We start from the raw sequence: 8,091 nt of genomic DNA, 5'->3' as shown, positions 1-8,091 counted from the left end.
AGCGAAGGCTGGCCCGATAAAAATGACGAGCTCCTGTTGCTCATATTGCTCAAGAAGCTGGTTCTGATTGAAAGGTGTCAGAATACACAGTGCATCTCAGTTTGTTGCGTATGGGGCTGCATAGTCGAGACCAGTCAGGGTGCCCATGCTGACCCCTGTCCACCACCGAAAGCACCAACAGTGGGCACATGAGCATCAGAACTGGACCACAGAGCAATGGAAGAAGGTGGCCTGGTCTGATGAATCACGTTTTCTTTTACATCACGTGGATGGCCGGGTGCGTGTGCATCGCTTACCTGGGGAACACATGACACCAGGATGCACTCTGGGAAGAAGGGAAGCCGGCTGAGGCAGTGTGATGCTTTGGGCAATGTTCTTTTTTGGGGATTTCTAGGCATTGCATTTCATGTTGCGTTTTTATTCAACTTGATATCAACTTTTGTGCTTATTCTGGGCGAATCTGAGTGTCCTGCGGCGCTGATAGAGTCTCATGAACGCAGTCGAGTACAGAAGACCAATGGCCAAGGTCAGGATTTTAGTTAAATAATACATTAAATATTGTTTGTTTTTCACCAAACCCTATCGTATACCCTCAGAACACCTAAAATATACAACACGTCACATGGGATCATTCTGTAATACTTTTGCGTCTTTTTTTCTTTTCTTTTTAAGCTTGATACTGGCCGCTATTCACTGCCATTATAGGGATGAGCTTTTTATTCAGAGTTTTGTTGTTTGCTTGTGTTACTTCCAACACCAGCGTGTTGTCTACAGGGCTACATAGACTTCTTGAAGTGTGGTATTATAAGTGAACCTGCCATTGCAGCCTAACAACGGCAGTCTGAGTGTAAATGTGTGTGACAATCTCTTCTGTTCCTCTGTCTCTCTGTCAGAATAGATTCTGTTCCATGTACACAGGACAGGTTTCCTTTTTTTCCGCTCTGTTTGTGTTGGGCCAGACAAGTTCACAGTTGTCTGTTTCCCATCGTTAATATTGATGTGTTGCATTATGAGTCTGACAGTCATAGCACTCTTGTGAAAGTGGAGTGTCTGTCTGCTGTTGTCAGTATGAGCGGCGTATATAAAATGACCATGTTTTTACATTACTGTTTGATAATGCTGAGGCAATGAGCCACATCATGTAGCTGGTTCACGTAATTACCCAGTTGAGGACACTTTTATAGACAAGCCTATTTAAATGAACGTGATGTCAATTCCATCTTCCCACAATGCCTTTCTGTCCGGATGTTACTATACAGTGCAGAGAACACATTGAAAATATGACATTCAAAGTAATTTAAAATGAACAGAATGCTTTGAAAAAAAAATTCACAAACGGACAACTCAATTAAATTCTTAAATTCATGCACATTTTCAATTCATGCCATTTTTGTATGGAACTGTGTAAAAAAAAGTCTTCATTAATTAATTTGTAAGTAATTTGTGGGATAAAAATGATTGCCGTCTTACTGCCTCTAGTGTTCATTTCAGCTGGAAACTGTAGGGAACGTAAAGGTGCTTTTTATTTTTAGTTTTACAGAAATGTAGCCATGCAGGGTCACATTTTTTCCAACAAGGTTGATTAATTTATTTACTTACTTACTTATTTTGTGGGGGTGGACCATCACTACAACACACACTGTGTTCTGGAATTGATCCCGGTAACATTAGGGTCTAGTACCGACATCATTTTTTGCATTGACGCAGAAAGCTCATTTGACAGCAACTTTCTGGACTCAAAGCGCACTATGAATGTAGATCAGAGTCGGCATGAAATAAAAATTCATCCTGTCTATTTTCCTATCTACATGTTATAGATGTTATTGTGAAAGATTCATCCGTGTATATGTTTGTCATAAGCATGTCCTTTTGTTTGTCTGTATAGCTATAAAGATTAATAGACCCAAAACTGACTGATCTTGACTGTGGCCATAACCCTTCCTCTCCCCCAGACAAATTAAGAAACAAAGAGGATGGGGAAGAACCTTTAGGATGTCTTCATCTTCTGCCCACCACTGACAGAGGAAATGAAAATCATTTCTACAGATGTGCTCCCTTTCATGGCCAAAAAGGGATTAGAGAAAACATCAGACATTGTTTCTATGTATTGTTTGACTTTAAAGTCATGCGCAAAATGGGATTAAAACAAAACAAAAAAATGCAGATAAATAACCTTCAGTACCCCACCCCTCCTCGGCAGAAGACTAAACCAGCTTCAAATAGCAACCGTGTTCGTGACAGTGTCCCACTGCTGCTATCACCTCAAAGGCCATTTTCTTCAAATCTTCCGTTTCTAACAAGATCCTCTTAAAAGCCCATAACAAGCAGCTGAATTGTTGCTCTCTTCATCTGGAGAGCTGTAAGACACCATGTCTAACTTCAAAGTCCATCTTAACGCCACACTTTAATTGTATCTTCTCCGACACCCTGCATGCCATCTGATTCTGCTGACTGCACTTATTGCACTTAACACTAAGAGTTCTTTCTCTTTTTGGGTCCAGTCATCCCTTTATTTGAGCCATGTACACTTAAAGGGTTAGTTTACCCAAAAAATGAAAATCCTCTCATCATTTACTCGCACTCATGTTGTTCCAAAGACTTTTGTTCATCTTCGGAACACAAATGAATCTTTTTGATGAAATCCAAGAGCTTTCTGTCCCTCCATTGACAGCTACGCAACTACAACGACATTTCAAATAGTTAATAAAGAGATCATAAAACTAATCCATATATGAATTGCATTGTTTAGTCAAAATTTTCTATAGAGACCAGATCACTTTAAATGATGAACCTCATTGGTTCTTGCTGAAGCTCAAACGTGCTGTGTAACACGAGAATGAACCTGATTGGTTCTTGCTGAAGCTCAAACGTGATGCGTAACACGAGAATGAACCTCATTGGTTCTTGCTGAAGCTCAAACATAATGCGTAACACGACAATGAACCTCATTGGTTTCTTGCTGAAGCTCAAATGTGATGCGTAACACGAGAATGAACCTCATTGTTTCTTGAGGAAGCTCAAATATGATGCGTAACATGGGAATGAACCTCATTGTTTCTTGAGGAAGCTCAAATATGATGCGTAACATGGGAATGAACCTCATTGTTTCTTGAGGAAGCTCAAACGTGATGCGTAACACGAGAATTAACCTCATTGGTTCTTGCTGAAGCTCAAACGTGATGCGTAACACGAGAATGAACCTCATTGGTTCTTGAGGAAGCTCAAACATGATGCGTAACATGGGAATGAACCTCATTGGTTCTTGAGGAAGCTCAAACGTGATGCATAACACGAGAATTAACCTCATAGGTTCTTGCTGAAGCTCAAATGTGATCCGTAACACGAGAATGAACCTCATTGGTTCTTGAGGAAGCTCAAATGTGATGCGTAACACAAGAATGAACCTCATTGGTTCTTGAGGAAGCTCAAACGTGATGCGTAACACGAGAATGAGCCTCATTGGTTGTTGCTGAAGCTCAAACGTGATGCGTAACACGAGAATGAACCTCACTGGTTCTTAAGGAAGTTCAAATGCGATGCGTAACACGGGAATGAACCTCATTGGTTCTTGAGGAAGCTCAAATGTGATGCGTAACATGAGAATGAACCTCATTGGTTGTTGCTGAAGCTCAAACGCGATGCGTTACACGAGAATGAACCTCATTGGTTCTTAAGGAAGTTCAAACGCGATGCGTAACACAAGAATGAACCTCATTGGTTCTTGAGGAAGTTCAAATGTGATGCGTAACACAGGAATGAACCTCATTGGTTCTTGCTGAAGCTCAAACGTGATGCGTAACACGAGAATTAACCTCATTGGTTCTTGCTGAAGCTCAAATGTGATGCGTAACACAAGAATGAACCTCACTGGTTCTTAAGGATGTTCAAACGTGATGCGTAACACAAGAATGAACCTCACTGGTTCTTAAGGATGTTCAAACGCGATGCGTAACACGACAATGAACCTCATTGGTTCTTGCTGAAGCTCAAACGTGATGCGTTGCACGACAATGAACCTCATTGGTTCTTGCTGAAGCTCAAACGTGATGCGTTGCACGACAATGAACCTCATTGGTTCTTGCTGAAGCTCAAACGTGATGCGTTGCACGACAATGAACCTCATTGGTTCTTGCTGAAGCTCAAACGTGATGCGTAAAACGACAATGAACCTCATTGGTTCTTGCTGAAGCTCAAACGTGATGCGTAACACAAGAATTAACCTCATTGGTTCTTGCTGAAGCTCAAATGTGATGCGTAACACAAGAATGAACCTCATTGGTTCTTGAGGATGTTCAAATTCGATGCGTAACACGGGAATGAACCTCATTGGTTCTTGAGGAAGCTCAAATGTGATGCGTAACACAAGAATGAACCTCACTGGTTCTTAAGGATGTTCAAACGCGATGCGTAACACGTCAATGAACTTCATTGGTTCTTGCTGAAGCTCAAACATGATGCGCATGTAGCAAGTGGCTGATTTGTAATGACTACGCCACCCCGAAAACGGGGAATTTATCAAAAAGATCACGCAAATAAGCTCCACTTGGAAAGGGCAAGAGGCGTGAGTTTCCGTTTAAACAGATATCTTTATTAAAGTTAAAAAGAGTTTACAAAATTTAAAATCCCAAACACAGCATTTAATTGTTGTAGTCAGATGGAAAAGAAAACAAAACAAATTAACCAATGCAAGGGAGGCTGAGGCTTCCTTTATGAGAAGCGGGCTAGTATGGTACACCCAGTGCACAAAAGAAATCTCACCAATCAAAATCACATCCACAAAGAATCACTGCAAATAATGACCAGAAATAGTGACACAGCAATAAATGACAACCCGTACTAAAGTGAAGCCTGTGTAACCCAACACCAGCCCGCTCCCAAGGAACACTCAGCTCCTGCAAAACACAGAAAAGAATTACATTAAAAGACAAACAAACCAGAATCAAAATACTGAACAAATCGTACAATACTCAAATTAGCAAAACGTAAAAGTATTAATTAAAGAAGGCAGCGTATACTGTCACAGCAGCAAAGATCAAACTCAGAACTGATCACGGCTCAAGATTGCAATATCACCGAGATCATTGATACCGCATAGCGGTAATCACTCCAATTAATAGTGACTGTTAACAAAACAGTCAAAATCACAAAAGGAACTGAGAGTTGGTGACAGTAATACAAAATAACTCAATACAAATAACAAAAACAAATTAAACCAACCAAAATAACGACCACAACAAAAATAAACAAATATCCAGCCCACTTAGCAACTGGACTAGAAGTGTTTGATGACCCAAAGCAGCAGCGCGGCCCAGAGCGCGGATTGGAGAGAGAGAGGAGGGGAGAGAAGGCGCAATGCCTTAACGAGGACCCTAAACGTAAACATTTATTACACTTTCACCTTAAAACATACACGATTTACAAGGGAGAAACAAACTACTCACTTTATAATTAGACGATGGGACACTCACAACCACACACACACACACACAGTCATACTGTAGCTCCTTTAGTTGGTGGGTGAACAGCTGGTGCACCGACCTGTCTACTGTGCTGCCCGGACGCGCAGGTGGGCACCCTGTAAACACACCACGCTAAAACGCATAACTATAGGAAACTCAAACTTCTCACAACACCGAATGTACAACATTAAAACGGACCTGAGGGTAAGCAGTACACCACGCACACACAAAGCTCTGGCGGACCAACATCACACTAAAGTAAAGATCGCATGATATCACTACATAGCATTCAACTCTAACAACAAAGCTACATTGCTACAAACACATACCTACGATCCACAACAGTGCAAGGAAAAAGGGGCGGGCCTTCGATCAAATGCACTCCAGGGGGCATGAACAACAAACTTATATGCAAAAGCGGAGAGGCACCAAATTGGCCACGTACTTATTGATGGTGACGTTTCAAACACGTCACAAGCATCACTACACGTAACACGACAATGAACCTCATTGGTTCTTGCTGAAGCTCAAACGTGATGCGTAACACGAGAATGAACCTCATTGGTTCTTGCTGAAGCTCAAATGTGATGCATAACACAAGAATGAACCTCATTGGTTCTTGCTGAAGCTCAAACGTGATGCGTAACACGAGAATGAACCTCATTGGTTCTTGCTGAAGCTCAAACGTGATGCGTAACACGAGAATGAACCTCATTGGTTCTTGAGGAAGCTCAAACGTGATGCGTAACACGAGAATGAACCTCATTGGTTCTTGAGGAAGCTCAAACGTGATGCGTAACACGAGAATGAACCTCATTGGTTCTTGAGGAAGCTCAAACGTGATGCGTAACACGAGAATGAACCTCATTGGTTCTTGCTGAAGCTCAAACGTGATGCGTAACACGAGAATGAACCTCATTGGTTCTTGCTGAAGCTCAAACGTGATGCGTAACACGAGAATGAACCTCATTGGTTCTTGAGGAAGCTCAAACGTGATGCGTAACACGAGAATGAACCTCATTGGTTCTTGAGGAAGCTCAAACGTGATGCGTAACACGAGAATTAACCTCATTGGTTCTTGCTGAAGCTCAAACGTGATGTGTAACATGAAAATGAACCTCATTGGTTCTTGTGCTTGAGCTTACGTTCACGATTTCTGATGTGTGCGTCGATGAATGTTTATAAGCGAATAAAAATCTAAATTCAAACTTGTGAACAATAAAGTGATCATGTCTCTTCAGAAAATTTTGACTAAACTGCTCAATTCATATGGATTTTATGATCTGTTTATGAACTTTTTGAAGCAACAAAGTGTCAGTTGTGTTCCTGTCTATGGAGGGACCGAGAGCTCTCAGATTTATTAAAAACATAATTTGCGTTCTGAAGATGAACAAAAGTCTTGCGGGTTTAGAGCGACACTAGGGTGAGTAAATGAGTAAATGAGTAAATGAACTAGCCCTAAAGGGATAATTCACCCATAAATAAAAATCTGTCATTATTTATTCATTCTCATGTCGCTCCTAAACCCGTAAGACTTTCTCTTGCTGACAATACCAAAATGTTAGATCGTATGGATCAGATTAATCATATCCAACCCCGGACACCAAATCCCTTCCAGAAGATATCCTGTTTCGTCTCGTATCCAAAACTTTATTAATCAGCGTGAGAGTTTGACTGAGAAAGCCTGGAAAGAGCAGAAGCAGGAGATGAAGTGATGATAACAATAAGAGTTTATTGAATAATCTTAGTTGCGTATGTTTCCGGGCTCAGACTTCATCTGACCACTACAAATCCAACAAATGTCATTGTGTATACCAAACCAGTTCTACACAAAAGGAGACGTTTAGCAGAATGAGCCCAGATGGTCTTGTCCATTACACAAAAAAGTCACACAAACAAAGCTAACCTACAAATGCAAAACACTATAATGATTTTTTTTTATTCTTTTGAACTACATCTGGGCCAAACTCGCCAGTCACATAGATTATAATCTCAGAGACCTGATTTTGACTAAATGTGTAGTTACCGTGGTATGCCACAACACTTGAATAGATTTGAATATGCAGAAGTGTGAATGCGGCTTCAGTGAAAACTTTGATCTGTTCCTCACACAAAGCTTTCAACATAACTTCAGAAGACTTGGGAGACATTGTAATAACTATTTTGTTATACTTTTATGGTTCTTTTTAGAGCTTGACAAACCCTGCTCACTTTATCCTTTGTGCATCATAAAGGACATTTTGCAGTCTTTTTCAGTTTTGATTTGTTTTGTTGATAATTTTCCTGTATTAATGCTAACTACATACATTTTGGCACAGGTGTGTATTTTTATTGGAATTATACTATTTTACCCCCATTTCCTTTATTAACTCTATTTTACACTATAACACAAAATAATTCCTCTCAAGCCTGTTTGGACTGAAATGTCCCCTTAGAAACCAACTGTTTTTTGTTTTTTTTTTATCCCAGGTCCATTTACCTATAGCATGATGCAATCTTTGTTTATAGGCTTTCATTCTGTTGGCAAGGCTTCAAATTTAGAATTTTTACCAGATGGTGCCATTTTCTCAGGTTAGGCCTATAAAGCAAATACTCACTTTATTCCTGTTTTTCTGCTTCTGCATATTATAGA

Source organism: Gobio gobio (genome assembly GCF_949357685.1).
Source record: "Gobio gobio genome assembly, chromosome: 1".
NCBI classification, from domain to species: Eukaryota; Metazoa; Chordata; class Actinopteri; order Cypriniformes; family Gobionidae; genus Gobio; species Gobio gobio.
The sequence above is the reverse complement of the archived record's forward strand: the minus strand, read 5'-3'. Positions refer to the sequence as shown.